Raw genomic sequence first — 16,362 nt, 5'->3', positions numbered from 1 at the left:
TCTCTCCCTAGGCCTGAGGGAGCGGCAGAGCCAAGCAGCTGCACATCTGAGTGGCATGAGCAAGGTGGCCGGCAACATCAGCATTATGTGGGAACGTATTAGAAATACAAATCCTCTGGTCCCACTCTAGAGCTACTGAATCAGAAATTCTGGAGGAGGAGCCCAACAACCTGTAGCTTAATGAGCTCTGAAGGTAATTCTAATAAACAGCTAAAGTTTGAGAACCAGTGTTTTACACTGTTAATATGAACCATAAATGGTAAGTCAACAAAGGTGTGGCATGCATTTACCTAGGCCTACAAAACACTTTCAAATATAATATCTTAGGGATACCCCTTCTAATCCTAAGGTCCTATAATTCGTTTGAATCTCATAGCAATGCTGAGGTAGATAAAGCAGAATTATTATCCCATCTTATAGGTAGAGAGACTGAGGTTCAGAGAGATGGAGTGACCGACAGAGTTACCCTCACCCAGAGCCATCACTGACAAGCCACTGGAAAGTCACCAAGACTTAACTCTAAATAATTAAGAGTTACCAGCCCAGGACTTCCCTGGTGGCACAGTGGTTAACAATCCGCCTGCCAATGCAGGGGACACGGCTTCGATCCCTGGTCCGGGAAGATCCCACATGCTGCGGAGCAAGCCCGTGCACCACAACTACTGAGCCTGCAGGCTCTAGCGAGCCACAACTGCTGAGCCCACGTGCCTAGAGCCCGTGCTCCGCAACAAGAGAAGCCACCACAATGAGAAGCCCGGGCACCGCAAAGAAGAGTAGCTCCCACTCGCCACAACTAGAAAAAGCCCGCACACAGCAACGAAGACCCAACGCAGCCAAAGGTAAATAAATAAATAAATAAAATAAAGTTGGAAAAAAAGAGTTACCAGCCCATACCAATTTCTTTTTTCCCATGGCCCCCAGGGACACTGCTGGCAGCAGGAATGATATTGACATTCCTTTTTATCCAGCCCATTGTTACTTACCTCAAGTGACTATTTCTAAGACTGTCCTCCATTAATTCTGGATTTGAACTGAAAAAACAATTTTAAACCCACTTCAAGACACATCCACTTAGTCTCAATGCTGACCTGACACAGACAACGATCCTCAACTGATAAATGGGCTATGCACCAAGTTCATGTATAAACTGGAAGGCTGGAACTCAGATTGCATTTTCCCATGGACACAACATGGAGATGGTGGTTGGATCCTCAGATCAAGCCACAAAAGTCCATCTACAAAAGGGAGAGGCAGAAGAGAGCATAGGCAGGTTTGGCAGTGCCAGAAGGTTTAAATCCCAGCTTTCCCATCATTAACTAAAAGGAGACAAAACCCAAGTCACATGGCCTTTCTGGGCCTCAGTTTCTTCATCCGTAAGACTCACCTGGCAGGGTTGTTTAGAGGATTAAATGACAATGTATGTATAGCGCCTGCCACACAGTAGACATTCAACAAATGCTTGTAGATTATATTAACTCCCAAAGTAGCCGCCATAGTATGTTTCTGCCCTGAAAACTATGCAATTAAAAAAAAAATAACATACATTTGGGAATTCCCTGGCGGTCCAGTGGTTAGGACTTGGCACTTTCACTGCTGGGGCCCCGGGTTCAATCCCAGGCCGGGGAACTAAGATCCCGCAAAGCCAAGTGGTGTGGTCAAAATTTAAAAAAAAAAAAAGAAGCATACATTTGTAATTACAGAAGGATTGACTGCAGGAGGATTAACTGCCTCCTAAAAGATCAAAAGATTGAGAGAGAAAGGGAGGGTGGCAGGCTCAGGGTGTGGCAAAGGTCAGGTCACCCATCTCACCCACCTATTCCCCTGGCCTTTTTTCAGCTCAACTCAATCGTCTTCTTTGGGAACCTTCTTTGGGAACCTTCCTTGGCCTCCCAACTTGGGTCAACTCTCTCTAAAATGTTCCCATGGCCCCAAGTAGTTCTTCATAGCCTTACAATGATTAGAATTTTACCCTTAGAGTCTGCCTTCCCCACAACCCCATAAACTCCATGGAGTCAAGGTCCAGGTTTGTTTCTGCTCCCCAGTATCTTTCCCTGGTACTTGGCCCTGTGCCTGGAACACAGTGGGCCCTCAAATATTTGAGGAATGAATCATACTAGGGCAGCTGAGCAGGGATGGGTAAAGGGAAGAGGAGGTTGTGTGCAGCTGGCTGTGCGTGTGAACAGATAAGTCACAAGGTCTTGACTCATGGTTACCTGGAGAAGCATACAACTTTCTGTCCCAATTAAAAGAAAAAAAAAAATCAATCTGCCTCTGCCATTATCACTTGGTCAATAAAGGCTGATGATAAAACCCCCAAGTTATTAAACACACAGGCATCCTCCTCCAATGGGTACACATCTCCCAGGGCCTTGGTTTGTTGACAGGGCAAGTGCTGAATGAAGTGAAGATCCAGGCAGGTATGGAATTTGTTGCAGCTCTCCCTACCTCAGTACCAGTTAAAGAGGAATGACTCCAGCCTCATCCCAGCTTGAACTCTGAAAGCATGGAAAACGCTGCTGCAATCTGCAATGTATTCAGTGGCTACATCCTGGAACAGCCGGGGTGATCCTCAAAACCTAACAAGGTAGGCATGGTTCCCACTCTGCAGGTGCGGAAACAGACTGAGGGAGGTCAGGAACACACTCATGATCACATAGTTAATAAGTAGCAGAGCTAGAAATGGAACCCACATTAGGTTGCAAAATGTGTGCTGTGAGCCATATTCAGCTACCTCTCCCCACACGGGGTATAGGTTTCTCCAGACTGAAGGGCGTACGGGCTTTGGTGAGCCAACGCAACCTGGTGTAAAACACACTGCAGAAAGACAACAATTCCGGATTCTTCCACGACTATGTGACCCAGGGTAAGTCACTTAACCTCCCTGGGCCCCAGGGAGGCTGCCTCCCCAGTAATGTAAGAGTGGCCTGGATGGCCATTATGAGAGGAGACCTCCTGAGCACATAAGAATGCCTTCCAGTCAAAACCTATCAAGAAATCACACCTGCCTGGCCCTTGCCAGGACCCTGCCATGCTGCAGCTCAGCTCTCCCTCACCCAAAGTAAAGGTTAACCAGAGACGCTGAGCTTTCAGGTGGGGAGGGAAGGAATGTCAGGCCACTGACTTTTCTTTTTTTCTTCCTTTCATTATCCACATTTCTATATATTATACGTATAGGACAACAAATTCAGGAACAATGAGAAAGTAATGTATAAAACTTTAAGAAATACAGATTACAAAATAATCATTTAACTTTTCATGCAAATGATTAAGCATTTTCATGCACTTGTTAAATAAAGCATACATAAGTCAAAATGTTAAATAATTCTAGTTTCTGACTAAATCATCTAAAGAATATGTTGGTGAAAACTCAAAATTGTCTAATAAGGTATGCATGACCTTGTTTATTTCGTATTTATCATAGATGTCAAAATGATCATGGTTAAAGCCAATTTAAGCATTTACTGAACAGACCCCCTGAAACTGGCTTGGAATAAACCAAGGATAAGCAACAAGCTAAAGGAGACTGTTTACCATACACTTAATTAACCCAAACCTCCCTTCCTACATCAGGAAATCGAAAAAATACCGTATGCTGTGAAAGAAGCAGGTGTCTATATCCCCAAGCTTTCCTTGGGCTCATGCCCACCAGCAGTCTTCTATGCAGCACCAGCTCCCTCTGGGATGTGTTCAACATACACTCAAGACCAACTGCACAACAGCCTTCAGAGACCAAGGCCATCAATCCAAGCAACAATCTCATCCAAGCGTCAGCCCCTGCTGTACAGAGTGATCTGGAATTTAGTCTCTTCCACAAAGCCTTACAAGGTCAAAAATGTTCAAGTTGTGTAATTCCAATGATGACAAGGCTGTGGAACAGCACAGACTAAATGGCCAATATGAATGACACTTCAGAAGACAAAACACAATAGCTGAAAGGCGGAGTCAGCAGTGGGCACAGCGGAAACCAAGGAACCTGGTGCTGGCCAGGCTTCAGCAGCACGTGAGTCTGTGCTGCCACTGGCCCTGCTTAAAGTCACCACCTCCTGCCAGTCCCCACCAAGGGTTAGCACAGTCACCGCCTCCCCCACCCCCCAGCACCAAAAGAGGAGTCACAAATAGTTGACATCCATTTTGGGAAAGGCTGCTGACCTCTGAGCCATCACCCTCTTTGCAATACCCATACTGACCTTTACACAGGCGGCAAGGCATGGGGACATGGCCAAGGACATTTTCTAAAATGTTTATCAAAATAAAGTCTGAAATATGAGGAGCAGAAGGGGGAGTGAAGGAAGGCACAGCCCTCTTCTTTACCACAAGCCTAGATGCACTAACGTCTAACAATGTACACAAAATATTTCAGGGGCAGGAAAGTAGGGAGAAACAAGGGATATACAGCAAGAAGAAAAGAGAAGGAAAAATAAAGAGGAGAATGCTGTTAAAGAGGAAGCCTAGTGTCAAGTTGCCACCACCTGACACTGCCTTGATAGCCTTGGTCTTCTCCCCCAGCCCTACTTACCAAGGCTGTTCAAGAGGGATGTGCGATTCCACCACCCCACCCCCATCCGCCTACCAAACAGCAGACATCAAAGACATAACAAACCTAACCAATCAACTGTGTGACGTCAGCACCCAATCTCCTACAAAATAAGGAAAGCAAACTGACAAATGCTGAGCGGACCCCACCACCAAGTAAGTTACCAGACACGGAGTTTAAAGACATTTTTAGCTTCTAAAATAAGCCTTTAAATGCCTAAATATACTGAGGCAAACCCTTTCCAATTAAATGATAAAATATACCTTGATTCATAAAACAAACATTTTAAGTTATTTAAAAATAAATGAAACATTATGCTTGTGCAGTGCCAGGGCATGAAAACACCACCAGCATTTTGCAATAAATGCTGGGAGGCTTAAGAGACTGCAGTAAGACTGAGGACAGATCTAATCTATTAGATCTAAAGCTATGATTCTACAAATTAGGGAAAGGGTAGTAGGCAGCTAAACAGAGACCAACAGATTTTCACTCTTTGTAAAATGTGTTAAAATGGACATTTCTACAAAAAGATATTGAGTGTTTTTTATATATTATACTAACCTGAATATTCCAAATACCACCTACCCTACTGTTAAAAAGACACAAACACAAAAAGGATAGTTCCAGTTCTATCCAGGCCCTGAATCTGATGTACTTACCGCAGATGGGTCCTGCACCGGATGAGATGGAAGAATGTTTATTAAACACCTACTGTGTGCCAGACCGCAGAGCTAAGATCCCCCCTTTTGCTCGACCCCTTGTCTTCCCAGTCCCCAAACAGCCATGACAGGGTAAGAATGGAGGGAGAGGACTGAAGATCACACCACACCTTCAGATACAGCTAATATTTCACAGCAGGCAGAGGCGGATGGCACACAGAGAGAGCTTGGTCCACACAACTGAACAGGTCAGCCCTAATTTACAGATGACTTCTTCATCTTAAGAGGCAGACAAATGGAGACTAGTTAACTCTTTCATCATCCTTTCTCTGGAAGTTTCTGAGCCAGTCTTCCCACGCTTCAGGTCCTCCTAACAGAGGGCAAACCTTACTTCCCTAGTTTTATCTTGTTTCTGGTCACCAATAACACTGAATCTGGAATTCAGCAGGACCTCAGAGTGGTAGAAAAGGGAAAACTGGGGCTGTCCAGAAAAAAAAGTATGAAGTCACATCACTAACTTTAAGACAAGTTTCCAGGCCCTCAAAGCTCAGAGCCAGGTCCCAGTGTGGTTATAGGTCAGAGAGAGACAGGAAGGGGGGAGGAAGCTTTTCCACGGTCCCAAGATCCAACCCACAGGGGCCTCCTTTTCTCCCTTTTCTTCTTCCCAGCTCCTAATTATTCCCTTTTTTGTTTGTCTAGTCAATCAACACATATTTCTTGAGCCCTTACTTAACATATGCATGTTTTCCATTTTAACACAGCTTTTATTGATGTATACAGAGCACGTGACATTTCATGAAGTCCGCCCCTGGGGGATCTTGTAAAAAGTCTTTTGTAAAAAAGTGACCTCTGAAGTGAAATTCTGCCGAATACTATTTTACGTTGTTCAACCACAACTACTAGCACCCCACTCCCTGCCAACTTCACGTCAATACACAGATTCATGGGTGCAAAGCACTGATAATGAGAGCAGGGCCAGTTTTTTCTGCACGACCACATATAGGACACACCTGAGGGGCTGACAATCAAATAATAAGAGTAGCCATGATGTATCAACACCTGTTCATAGGTCAGGTATTAGACCAGTGCTTAAGTACCTGGTTCAATCCTTACAAATGTTGAGGTCAATTTTATCATCCCAGTTTAATGATGAAAAGCTGAGCTCAAAGACCTTGCCTACAGTTTCATGACAAGTAAGAGGCAAAGCCAAAATCTGGACCCAGGAAAGTCCAACAACTCTTCTCCTCTTCCTGGTGGTAGAGTTGAATCAGACAGGACTCAATGTCTGGAGGACTTGTGGCAGGGCCCTCCCCAGTTGCAGGTGCCCCTCCCTTCTGTGTATGGATCTGGTCAGTGGAAATCAATGCTGAGGGTGGGAAAATCTATGTGCCAGAAATATCACAGAGAACGACAGCAGTAAATACCTATTTGCTTTTCATGATTTTTAAGTGAGGGAAGTGGGAAGGGAGAAGCCTGCATGTAAACATTCTCTGTGCCCCCAGTGACGCCACTTACCTCCTCAACCATTATCTCAAGCTTTGGCGCTGGAACATTCTGAAAGTAACTTGCTACGTAAGACCTCAGCACAGAAAAGCAAGGTCTGACCTTGTATTATTAGCTTCTCTACTTCAACCTCAGGTACCACCAATGGAAATGACAGGGCTGCGTGAACACTGCCAGCCTGGCTCCGAGCTCCTGATTCTGCAGCAGGCCTGCAGCCAAGTTCTGCTAACCCTGAGTCGCTGAAGACCCGGCACATGTGCGTGGTGTTAAGAAAAATACTAACAAGAGGCAATATACTCCCATTTGGGAAACAGAGAAAATAAAACCCCACTCGCCAACACTCCTACTGTGGTATTATTCGGGGACATTTCCTTGCAGTGTTTTTCATGTATGTTTAGCACATGATTATGACTGTGGCTTATATACAATTCTGTTTTCTTTCCCTCCAGCTACTACTTCTGCTTACTTATCAAGGGTCATCTGTCCTGTGGAGCCTTTCCTAGCTACCTCCTTGCCTAGATGAAGCTGACCCCTTTTCTTCCTGATGCTTCCACCACCCTCTGAACACACTTGAATCATGCTCCTCTAAAAACTTTACTCGTTAGCTTAGGCGTCAGGCTCCCCCTGTAAACCACAGCCGTTCCAAGCAGTCTGATTGTAAGCTTTGATTATTTTTCACATAGTTGGCGGTAACAACACCAAAATGTTAGCAGGGGCTGAGCTGGAGTGTCGTGCCATGACTGATTGGTTTTAGCATTCCGTCCACTTTTTGATGTGGCTCCAAATTTTCTTTAGACGACGTATAATTTCTTTCATGCATATTTAACTGACTATAAAAGTTTCTTAGGACTGCAATTGATCAACTTCAAAATCACAAAAGAAGAAAGGGGCCCGATGGCATGAGACAGGGGCAAACGTCCCGATTTTAAAGTAGGAAAGTTGGTGATCCTGACATCTACAAATAAAAAGCCCTGATAGGGCTTCCCCAGTGGCGCCGTGGTTAAGAATCCGCCTGCCAATGCAGGGGACACGGGTTCAAGCCCTGGTCTGGGAGGATCCCACATGCCACGGAGCAACTAAGCCCGTGCACCACAATGACTGAGCCTGTGCTCTAGAACCCGGGAGCCGCAACTACTGAGCCCACGTGCCACAACTTCTGAAGCCTGTGCACCTAGAGCCTGTGCTCCGCAACGAGAAGCCACTTTAATAAGAAGCCTGCACACTGCAACTAGAGAAAGCCCGGGCACAGCAATGAAGACCCAACGCAGCCAAAAATTAAAAATTTATATATAAATAAAAAAAGCCCTCATAACTACAAACAATGATTCCTGGCAAAAGTAGAGAACAAATGGTTTGGGGACATTTAGAAAGGAATGAACATGGGGAAGAGGCAATGTGAGTCCACGATGACCAAGCTGTGCCAAAAAGCAACCAGCTGTTCCTTGTTGTGATTACCAAGTTGGTAGACCAGGTGAAATGCGAGAGCTATCACGTATCTTGACTTCAGCAAAGCATCTTTAAAAACTCTTGTGATTCACTTCTACATAAGTTAGTGAAGTAGTCAAGCAGCTTGTGCAAGGCTATGCCCATCTAGCCAGCTGAACAACTACCCCTACAGAATGTACATCACTCCCTCTGTGGGCCATCACTGTACTTTGTACACAGCCCTCTCACGGCACTTACTACACCTGACTGAGCTCCTGGTCTGTCCTCCTATTAGCCCAGGGGTCAGCACTCTAAGATGTGTACACTAGTGTCTCCAGTGGCTTGATGACGAGCTAGAGAAAGGTTACCGACAGCACAACACAGTTTTCGATTCTTCGCCACACCCTGTCCAATGTCTTCTCAACAATGACTTGACAAAAGACAGACTCAGGAGGCAGGCTCACCAACTCCCCAGACGGCACAAAACAGCAAAGAGGAGCTAACGTTATAGCCAGCAGAATCAAGATTCAAACGGTCCCGACAGCCCAGCATTCTGGGCCAAAAACAAAGCCTGTTGTGCAAGTACAGGCTGGGCGGGGGCAGTTCGAAACTTCCTCGAGTCCATGAGACCTGCCCTGGCAACCATCCACGTGAAACAGAGCTGGGTGCAGTCTCTGACCGCAAGGTTCATCGGAGCTCACAGTGCCAAGAGTAAGGCAATCTTAAATGGCATCAAAAGTAGGACAGGGTCCAGTTCATGGAAGAAAATGGTAATACTCCCACTCTATCCCACAATGGTCAGGCCATGAGCGCAGGATTCAGCTAGGACACCACACTTTTAATTTTTTAGCGGGTTAAAATCACAGCATTTAAAAAGCACCCCGGGGCTTCCCTGGTGGCGCAGTGATTAGGAAGCCGCCTGCCAATGCAGGGGACATGGGTACGAGTCCTGGTCCAGGAAAATGCCCCATGCCGCAGAGCAACTAAGCCCGTGCGCCACAGCTACTGAGCCTGCGCTCTGAAGCCCATGAGCCACAGCTACTGAAGCCCGTGCGCCCAGAACCTGTGCTCCCAACAAGAGAAGCCACCACAGTGAGAAGCCCGCGCAACACAAGAGTAGCCCCCACTCGCCGCAACCAGAGAAAAGCCCGTGCACAGCAACGAAGACCCAACACAGCCAAAAATTAAACTTATTTTAAAAATAAATAAAAAGCACCCAATAGGTTATAGTGAAAAATCTTTATTCCACCCAGTCTCCTCCTCAGAGGCAACCAACATTACCCATTTCTGTTGTACTCTTTCAAAAGCACTGCATGTATATACAAGCAAATAAGCATATATTCTCCTCTTTCACTTAAAAAACATATCCTATAGAGTTCTACGCCAGTACCTGAGAAGCAGCCTCATTCTCTTCCACAGCCACAGGGTTCAAAAGCTTGGAGACCCTAGATTGATGAACATTTAGGTTATCCCAGTCTTTTGCTTCTGCAAATCATGTTGTAAGAAACAAACACATCATTTCTCACATATGCAGACATACCTGTAGAACAAATTCCAAAAACTGGAATTACAAGGACAAAAAGTGGCTGCATTTGTAGTTGCGACGGGTATTGTCAAATGGGACACTGCCTTTTAAAGAGAGTCATGGACAAAATGGGGTTTCCCAAAAGAGGGGGCTAGAAATTACGCCCTAGAAGGAAAAGGCAAAGAGCCTTAGTGTGGAGAAATGAGAACCGTCACCTTCAAATACCCAGGGCCACCACCAGTAAGTTCCGTCCTTACTCACCACAGCCGGGACACATCCTCGGATACTTAAACTCATCATCCCACATGACTCTTACGACAGCCCTAAGGGATGGGCATTTTTACGCAGACAAGCAAACTGAGGCCAGAGTCCTCTTGCCAAAAGCCACAAAGCTGATAAGGGGCACAGCCAAGACTGAGACCAAACTGGGCAGCTCAACCGTCTGTGCTCCTCAGCCCCCCCAACTCCCGGCTGCAGACGTGAATCACACAAGCAGCTTCTGCAGAAGCTCCGCCTTCAGATTCTGACGCAGGACGCGGCACGTACAGGTTCTCTCAGGTGAATCCAATATGTAGTGAGGGCTGAGAACTACTGCCCTGGTCTACAGTAGCTCTCCAACAAGGGCAGGCATTGGACTCACCTGGAACCCTTTTAAAACAATTTTCAAGCCCCACCCCACCCCCGAGTTTCTGAGTCAGCAGTTCTGGGGTGGTGCTGAGGAGTTTGTATTTCTAGCAACTTCCCAGGTGATGCTGATGCAGCCGGCTCACGCTTTGAGAACTACTGCTCTGGAAGCAAGAGCTACCACTACTCCTTGTAATAGATAACAATTAACATTTTACAAGGCACGTCACCCCAGTGAACGTTCACTGCTTTGGAAGGTCCAATGGGATAATGTCCTCTGCAAAATGAAGTGAGAACAGACACTCAAGTGTCTTAGCCAAGTTCATACAGGTTGCAAGCGATACAAAACTTTCATTTCTTGCTTTCTTTTTTTTTTTAATAAATGTCTTTGCCTCGTACTGCTGACATCTAGTTCAATGCTCCTTCTACTATACGAATACCAGACTCCAGGAGGCAAGAACCTTGTCTATCTTGTTACTGAGACATGGTGCCCAAAGGAGGAAATTATAAGACGAGTTGATGACAACTCATATTAAAGAATTCTAATAATTAGAAGCATTCAAAAATAAAATGAACTGCCTCAGTGAATAGTGAGCTCCCCTTCCTTGGAGAGACACCAGCAGAAGCCGACAAGCCAAGGGACAGAAATGTCACAAAGCAATTCTACGTTCCAAGGGAACCTCCTTCACCTCTAACAATTTTTGCAAAGCTAAACTTTGATTCTCGTGCACCCCAGTAGAGAGGAGGTACTCTCTAAATCCTTCTTCAGTATGGGTCCACTAGCCTGCCAACAGCTTCACCACATAAATTTAGAGAAATTACTTCACTCCTGTGCCTCAGTTTCCCTGGACACAAAATGAAGGGGGCTCATCAGTCAGTCCCTGGGAATTATCTAACAAAATGACTGGCAAATAACAAACAACTAACAGAGGTACCAAAGTACTTAAAATGCCGACGACGTCTGCCTCTTCTCCTCTCTGCCAGTCTGCACTGCAACTAATCCTGCATTTAACTGGTATTTCCATGAAAATTAAACTTAATGAATATCCAAGGGCAAATTCAAAATCACACTGATTCCCCCCCTTTTAATTCCATGTCTTCACCAGTTTAATTACTGGTCTATCATATTTTTAAAATTCATTCTTCAAGCAGCCACCTATTGGGCACCCACTGTGGGCAGAGAATTGCACAAGAACCTCGGGGAATACAGGGGAGACTCACGCCGGCCCTGTCCTCTGGGGCAGCACACCTACGTTTACCACTTTTCGCAGTTTCAGGACAGCTCTGGATTTCTTCCACCTGGGTAATGTGGAGGGCTTCACCAGAATTTACTAGTGTAAAATTCTGTGTTTACAGGTCAACCTTCACAAGGAAAACCACAGCACAGATTAACAGAATGAGAAGTGAGCCAAGATCTTAATTTTTAAGATCTAAAATCCTAGGTGCCAAGGTTTTATCTTTATGAAGGGACAAAATACAACGCCCTCACCTAAGACCATTTCTTTCACACCTGAGTGATATGAAGGGGTCAGGCTGAGAGCGGTTTTCAGGCAACAGCTTCGCAAAGTCACCAGCACTGTGGAATCTTAGGGGCTATTAGGAGATTTCTGAGGGGAAAGGATAAGAAACTGGGGAAGACTCCCAGCCAGCCATATAAAGCCCTAATTTACTTGCTTTGAACACTAAAAACTGTGTTTTCAGACACAATACCAAAAACAAGGGGAACACGTGTAGCAGCTATTAAAAAATTATGAGCCTCCCTTAATAACTTCACAAAGATGATCAGGATCGGAGGGGAAGCAAAGCGGAGATGCCGTTTGTCAAAGAGAAGGTGAAACCTGTGGCTCCATGTTAGACGATGCAAATGACCTCGTCAGAATGCAGGAGCCGAGGCAGAATGACTCAGAAAAGGGAAGCTGGGCAAACACTCCAAAGCCAGAGTTGAAAAGCTGAGATGGGTGTTTATTGCAATGATTCAGCTCATAAACAGATTCTGACGGTCACATTCAGGTGCATGTTAACAAGGCTTTTCTTCTTCAAGGAATATCAAAGCCAGCCTGCTGAACACTTCACAAGCACACACCGTCAAGAATTAGGACACCTAGGGCTTCCCTGGTGGCGCAGTGGTTGAGAGTCCGCCTGCCGATGCAGGGCACACGGGTTCGTGCTCCGGTCCGGGAGGATCCCACATGCCGCGGAGCGGCTGGGCCTGTGAGCCATGGTCGCTGAGCCTGCACGTCCGGAGCCTGTGCTCCGCAACGGGAGAGGCCACAACAGTGAGAGGCCCGCGCACCGCCAAAAAAAAAAAAAAAAAAAAAGAATTAGGACACCTAAACTATGGGCCAGTTTGCTGAAGGCATCAGACCTAGGATAAAACATCAAGTGAGCTAACATTTTATTTTTCCAGTTCCTGTGGTCATATATATGGCTGAGGAGATTAGGGCTGAAAGGATCAGAGGTTGAGATCATGTAGCCCAGCTCCCCAAACTCTAAGATGTCTAAGCATCAGCTGCAGTGCCTGTTAGAAGCAGAATCCCAGGACCCACACCCAAGAGTCTGACAGTATATGAATGGGGAGAGGAGCTACCCCCCACCCCTCCCCAGGACCCAGTATTTCAAGGAGCACCCTGTGACGTTCTAAGGCAGGTGGTCCCTAGGCCACTGCTTGAGAAAACTGACCTGGTCCAACAGCCATTTTTATAAATAAGTGAAAAAAGTAAAGCCCAGAGAGGTGATAGTACCTTCCTTGCCCAAGTCCAACTTCCTAAATCCAGGGCTGGCTCCACCAGGAAGAAATCCATAAGTATAAATAGATGCCACAGTGGCTGAAGGGCAGGGCCAACCCCTAGGGCAGCAGACAGCAAGCTAGCTTCTTAAACAGAGCTCTAGTCACCTCTGCCTGTGAGCATCTGCAGGGCAGGGACTGAGTCCCATTCATTTCTGCATCACCACTCATATAGCAGGCGCTCATGAGTTTGGTTATGGTCAGATGAAAGCTATTACCTACCTCTGCCTACAATGCCTTCCAAAAGGCTGGGCCACCTGGTACATTCCCCACCCAAGCCTTCCAGCCCCAGTTCAGGGGTCACCTCCTCTGAGAAATAACTGTCCTTCCCTCCTAACTCTCCCAGAGGACCCTGTACATGCCTGTTAGCACTTATCACCCAGCTTTGTAATTATCCTGTTTACCTAGGAGACTCCTCAAGGGCAATGATTTTGGTCTTTGAAACCTGGGCCCCAAGCTCAGCTTGCCAAGCAGAAGTTGCTCAACAAATGTTTACAAGGTGTTCAATAAATGGGAGGGGGCAGGAAGGATAAGAGGGAGAAACTAATTTTTTTCATCTTTTATTTATTTTTTTATTAGTCACCTATTTTTATATATATTAGTGTATACATGTCAATCCCAATCTCCCAGTTCATCCCACCCCCCCACCCCACCTCCTCGTCGTTTTCCCCCCTTGGTGTCCATACGTTTGTTCTCTACATCTGTGTCTCCATTTCTGCCTTGCACACAGGTTCATGTGTACCATTTTTCTAGAGTCCACATATATGCATTAATATACGATATTTGTTTTCCTGTTTCTGACTTCACTCTGTATGAGTCTCTAGGTCCATCCACGTCTCTACAAATGACCCAATTTCATTCCTTTTTATGGCTGAGTAATATTCCATTGTATATATGTACCACATCTTCTTTATCCATTCATCTGCCGATGGGCATTTAGGTTGCTTCCATGTCCTGGCTATTGTAAATAGTACTGCAACGAACATTCGGGTGCATGTGCCTTCTTGAATTATGGTTTTGGGAGAAGCTAATCTTAAATACCTTGCTGCAGACTCAAAACCCTAGGAAGCTGCAGATGTGCTTCCCTGGGGAAAAGAAAAACCCCCTATTATTTCCTCTGTTCATGTTTGAAAAGTCAAGTCATTGTCTCTCCGGTGCTACCACCATCAGAGAGGTCTGTTGGCTGCACTTGGAAAGGGCCTCACCTGTCGATTTTCCCAAACCCACACACACCTGTGGTCCATCATCAACACATTGTCAGCTCCCTCCTCCCAGCATACCCACAGCTTCCAGAGCCCCCGGGGTCCTCCCACAGTAGCCATGGTCTGTACCTTCTGAACTGAGCCCAGGGCACTTATCTCTGCCCACTTCGTACTGTTGCCCTCTCCTCCTGGGCATCTGCGGACAATACTCCTCAAGGCACAGGCCAGGCAACACACCCAGGGAGGGACTCCAAACATCCAGAGCTTCAAAAGGAGGCTTTTCAGGCAAAGCTGATTTCTCCTTGAGGTGAGGCCACAGCCAGACACCCGCCCTCCACCGGCTGTGATGTGCCCCTGTGCTGGAGATGACTAACAGCTCACAACCTTAGAGCTGCACTAAGTTTACCACTTCAAGGGGACTACTCTGTGCTGATACCCTGACACTCTCACCTTTGCAAGTCCTGCCCAGCTGGCAAGGCTCGCCCCACCCTTTACCTCTCTGTTCCCTCTGCCTGGTGAGGTGCCAGCCAGGACCCCATTTCCTCTGAAAGGCTAAGTGACTTGCCCAAGGTCACACAGCACAAAAGTAGGACTGGGGGGAAAGTGAGGCTTTCACACTCAGACTCTGCAGCCAGCTCTCCTTCTCGCTGCCACACTGTCCACCACTGACCCACCGTCTCGAGAACCCAGGGTGGTTTTCCTACCCTCTCAGTCAGGGCCTTCCATTTTCCAATCTAACAAAGCTTTGGGCTCCTTGGAGAGTTTTTCCTATTCACATTTTAGCTGCTATATAACAAAACCAGACTTCCTGTTTCTTTCTTGTGTTTATTATGCTCAGGGTATTTTTCCTAGTGCCCTGAGAATTATTCCCACAGGAAATATTCAGCTCCTCTGGAACTGTTTTGACACTAAAACCCCTTTCCCTGAGAACTTTCCTTATGGGGCATAACCAGGCTGGCAGCGGCTGAGAAGCCGCAGTGTGGAGGGGGGAGCACCGACTTCGAGGCAGGGTGTCAACCATCCTGGCTCCACCACCAAACTGTGCGACCCACCAGTCAGCTTCACCTTCTTGAGCCTCAGTTTCCCCATCCGGAAAATATAGATAATAAAGCCTAACTGAAGAGGTTGTTGCCAAGATTCAAGATCACGTAGCTACTACACCTAGCACAGGGGCTGACAGGCTATTCCCCCCAAACTGGAGCTATTTTTTCAACTGCTTTTGGGCACACGGATGTGGGGGAAGCACAATATATAGTTTTTTTGTGCCCAGAGAATTCTTCCCATAGGCCTCCAGCCGTGAATAATTGCAGTCGGAGGAGAAATCAGAAATGAAGGAGGCTGCTTTGACACCTCAGGAAAGCAAAAAAGGATGATGACTGCTCTCCTAGGGCTAAAAAGGCCTCTCAAACACCCCAGTTCCCTCACTCCCAACCCACAACCTTCTGGCGGCGTGTTATCTCCAAGTCCCTGGAGTTCAGTGAGTCTCATTTCCTCATCTGCAGGACAGAGAGAACCTTACCAACAGCCCCAGCCCTTCAGGATGACGTCAGGCAATGTTTCTCAGCCTGTGGTCTGCAAACCACCTGTGCACTGGGCCCTGGTGGTTGCCTCCCCAGCCCCTAGTCCCCGGTCCTTCTTCCTTCCTAACAGACCCTCCACTTTGTCCAGGTACCCAGCCCTGCTCCAGATGACTCCAGAAGTGCGGCTGCCTCCTGGTGAACAGTGATTGGCCTGGGGTGATCATGGGACCCAGCTCCAGCCAAGGAGGCACCGTGGAAGGTGCTGGAGGTGCCTCAGATGCCTGAGAGAGGGCCGGGAATTGATCTATGTCCTTCTTCCTCTGGATGTGGTTGCGTCTGACTAAAATGTTTGGAAATGCTGCAGCCGTCTTATCCCCAGCCTGCAGATGAAGCCAGCACCCAAGATGGCAGAGATGGGAAGAACTCGGGGCTCTGTTGACATCACGGAGCCACTGAATTAACCCCAAAGCCCACCCAACCTCTGGATTCAGAATCGCCCCCACTGCACAGCTCCGGCGGGAGGGGGGCATAATCCACAGTGCAGGCCACATGAATGGCGGGTCGTGGAGTTGAGTAGGGCACCAC

At 46.8% G+C, this 16,362-nt stretch overlaps 1 protein-coding gene across 21 annotated transcripts in view; it reads right to left on the bottom strand.

The window, feature by feature from the left end:
* Positions 1-16,362, bottom strand: part of SORBS1 (sorbin and SH3 domain containing 1) — a 237,109-nt gene that overhangs the window by 196,141 nt on the left and 24,606 nt on the right. For 8 of the 21 annotated variants that reach the window (XM_060034421.1, XM_060034423.1, XM_060034426.1 and 5 more), the window contains exon 1: positions 1,089-2,341. The exons of 3 other annotated variants lie outside the window; for them this stretch is intronic. The gene's annotated coding sequence lies outside the window, so the exon portion shown is untranslated. Of the gene's footprint in view, positions 1-1,088; positions 3,424-3,586; positions 9,424-9,511; positions 9,533-16,362 lie in introns of those variants that run through there. 10 more of the 21 variants (XM_060034424.1, XM_060034422.1, XM_060034429.1 and 7 more) reach the window with 8 other exon arrangements.

Source organism: Delphinus delphis, chromosome 16 (assembly GCF_949987515.2).
Source record: "Delphinus delphis chromosome 16, mDelDel1.2, whole genome shotgun sequence".
NCBI classification, from domain to species: Eukaryota; Metazoa; Chordata; class Mammalia; order Artiodactyla; family Delphinidae; genus Delphinus; species Delphinus delphis.
The sequence above is the reverse complement of the archived record's forward strand: the minus strand, read 5'-3'. Positions and strand labels throughout refer to the sequence as shown.